This window comes from Symphalangus syndactylus, chromosome X (genome assembly GCF_028878055.3).
Source record: "Symphalangus syndactylus isolate Jambi chromosome X, NHGRI_mSymSyn1-v2.1_pri, whole genome shotgun sequence".
In the NCBI taxonomy this organism is placed as follows: domain Eukaryota; kingdom Metazoa; phylum Chordata; class Mammalia; order Primates; family Hylobatidae; genus Symphalangus; species Symphalangus syndactylus.
The window spans coordinates 99,223,430-99,227,050 of NC_072447.2; the positions used below are offsets into that span (position 1 = coordinate 99,223,430).

The window sequence follows — 3,621 nt, forward strand, 5'->3', positions numbered from 1 at the left end:
TAGTAGTAATTGAGAAAAGTAAAGCCACACTCTCAACACTTTACTTAGGACTGTCCTCAGCAGCTAAATATCTAATTTCATTGCTCAAAAGTTTCTACCTTCCACAAAACACCTGGACGGAAACACAATTCAGTCGTGTTCTTTGCTTCTTTACAATAAAGATATACTTTTCTCCAATTGTCAGCAATATGTTAATCATTTCTGTCTAAAAACTCATCAGCATAGCCTTTAGTGTTCATATATCTGTTAACACTGTTTGTGATTATTTAAATATTCTCTAAGAAGTTTGAGATTTTTGCTCTAGCTCTTCTAGTTTCTTTCTAGGCTCTTAATAGAACATCCCTTAATGATCTATTCACAGCAATGTAGGATTTTTTTTAGCATGTACCACACCCTCTTCTAGCTTCTACCCCTTATCCAGTTTCACAGCCATTTCCACATTTTTAGGTGTTTGTTATACTAGCACCCTACTTTCAATACCAATTTTCTGTTTAGTCCATTCAGGCTGCTATAACATAATACCATAAACTGGATGGCTTATAAACAACAGAAATTTATTAATCACCTTCTAAAGGCTTTTCCTTCTAACCCATCCTAATACCATCACTTTGGGGATCACAATTTTAACATATGAATTTGAGGGTACACAAACACTGAGATCATAGAAAATATCATTCTCTTTCCCCTCCTTTGTACTGCTATTAACATAAAAATTATCTTCTTATACATTGTCTGTATCTTAGAACAAATTCATAATTAGTAACTTATGTACTTGTCTTTTAAATTAGGAGTAGAAAAATGTTACAAATAAAAATGCATTTAAACTGCCTTTTATATTTATCTGCAGAGTTGCTCTTACTGGAACCTTTTATTTCTTTATGTGAGTTTTAACTACTGCCTAGTGTTCTTTAATTTAAATCTAAGGAAATCCCTTTAGTATTTTTTGGAGGGTAGGTTTTCTAGTGAAGGCTTCTCTTAGTTTTTGTTTATTTGGAAAATGTCATCAGTTCTTTTTTTTTTTCAAAGATAGCTTTCTGGATATATAATTGTTTATTGACTGTATTTTTTCTCTAGCATTTTGAATATGCACCATAGGTCTGTGATGTGTTAATTTTTCTTCATTGTTTTTTCTTTTTATTCCTCAGAGTGTATAATATGAATTGATCTATCATCAAACTCACTTATTATTATTTCTTCTAGTTTCTTAAATATGTTGCTTAGTCTTTCTAGTAATTTTTAAGTTATTATAGGTATAAGCTCCAGAATTTCTATTTGGATATATTTTTGTATGTAATTTCTCATTATTGACTTTCTCTATTTGGTAAGATATTGTTCGCAAACATTCCTTTAGCTTTTAAACTTTTCTTTTTTCTTTTTGAATATTTTAAAAATAGTTCAATTAAGTCTTTTCTAGTTAGTCTGACCTATGGGCTTGCCTATTGACCTTAAATTTCTCTGTGTATGTGTCATGCCACATTATTTCTGTGCATGTCTCATAATTTTTGTTTGAAAACTGGACATTTTAAATAGCTAGTGGAGTTGATGATGGATGTTGTGACAAAGAAGGCTGAGAGTGTGACTGCCTGCAGGGTTTTCAGCTGACCTACTCCCTAAGTGGAGGAACTACATCTGAGATGAGTACCCTTCTTATCAACAATATCCAGGAGAAGTGCCCATATAGGATCATAAACCCATTCAGTGTGCTGCTCTTGTCCAAGGTGTTAGACATGATTGTAGAACCCTATAATGCCACCCTTTCAGTCCACCAGCTAATAGAAAGCACAGATGACACATTATGCCTTTATAATGAAGCTCTCTACAACATCTGCTTCAAAACCCCAAAGCTGCTCACATCCCCCTACAGTGATCTAAACCACCTGGTGTCTGCCACTATGACTAGAGTCACCATCTGCCTGCACTTCCCTGGCCAGCTAAATGCTGACTGCAGAAACTGTCCATGAACATAGCCCCATTTTCCCACCTGCACTTCTTCTTACCTGGCTTTGCCTCACTGACCAGCTGGGGCAGCCAGCAGTATTGAGGCTTGACAACGGCTGAGCTCACCCAGCAGGTGTTTGACACCAAGAACACGATGGCTGCCTGCAACCCTCACCATGGCTGCTACCTAGTGGTGGCTGCCATTTTCAGGGGCTGCATGGCCATGAAGGAAGTAGATGAGCAAATGCTTAGTGTCCAAAACAAGTACAGCAGCTACTTTGCTGATTGGATCCCCCACAGTGTGAAAATAGCCGTCTGTGACATCTTACCCCCAAGGCTAAAAATGCCCACCACCTTCACTGGCAATAACATTACTATACAGGAGTTGTTCAGGTGCATTTCAGAGCAGTTCACAGCCATGTTTAGGTGCAAGGCCTTCCTGAACCCATATGTGAGTGAGGGCATGGATGAAATAGAGTTCACTGAGGCTGAGAGCAACATGAACAACCTGGTGTCTGAGTACCAATAGTACCAGATGCCATGGCTGAGGAGGGAGAATTTGAGAAGTGAAATAAGGAGGAGGTGGCCTAGAGCCTTCTGTTGCTGGGTGAAGGACAAAAGCAGTATGAATTCTTTATTCACTCACAACGCATTCTGATAGCCATGTCTTACTGTGCATGCACTTGCTGTTCTTCTTGCTACATGATCACTTCTATCAAAGCATTTTCATAGTAAAACAAAAATATGGCAATTATGGAAATCAGATTGCCACTTTCCCCAGGTTTTTACACTTTTTTGTTCATTTTTGTTATTAGTTTTTATTTAGTTACTCTTTAAAACTAATTTTATAATGCCTGTATTCTTTGTCATGTGTGGTCACTGAAGATTAACTTAATAGTCATTTAATGAATGGGCAGAGATACATTAAATTCCCAGAATCAATTAGTCTTCCAGTCTTTGTAAAGTGGCTGTGTTTATGTGTTCTCAGCAAGGATGTTTACATGTCTGACTTAGCCTTCACTCCTTGCTTGTGCAGAGTCTCAGTGTTAGCCAAAGGTAACAGCTTAGGACCTTTCCACATTTATCTTTAGTCTGTACACAGTCCTGGTAATGTGCACAGCTGTAAACATGGGTATTGACTTTCAGAACCCTGGAATATATGAGATTTTTAATACCTCACTATAGCCAGGCATGGTGGCTGATACCTGTAATCCCAGAACTTTGGGAGGCCTAGGTGGGTGAATCACTTGAGGTCAGGAGTTTGAAACCAACCTGGACAACATAATAAAACACTATCTCTACTAAATATACCAAAATTAGCCTGCCGTGGTGCCACACACTTGTAGTCCCAGCTACTCAGGAGGCTGAGGCAGGAGGATTGCTTGAGCCCAGGAGGGCTTGAGCCCAGAGGTTTTAGTGAGCCAAGATCATGCCATTACACTCTAGCCCGGGTGATGAGAGTGAAACCCTGTCTCAAAAAAAACAAAAAAAAACCCAAAAAAACAAAAACAAAAACTCACTATAAGCATTCATGTGTTATCTGCTTTTTTAAAGCTTTTTGATTAGATTATTGTTTTCCCCAACTCTTACCTACTGCCTTAGGCAGCCATGATGTTTAACAATTGCCTTAGATTGTTCCTGAGAAAAATGTCAAGGAAAAATTGCTTGTAATGGGTGAGCTCT

At 37.9% G+C, this 3,621-nt stretch overlaps 1 pseudogene; it reads left to right on the forward strand.

Moving 5' to 3' along the window:
• The first annotated feature begins 1,536 nt into the window (after positions 1-1,536).
• On the forward strand, positions 1,537-2,508 carry LOC129475505 (tubulin beta-4A chain-like; annotated as a pseudogene).
• The last annotated feature ends 1,113 nt before the right edge of the window (positions 2,509-3,621 follow it).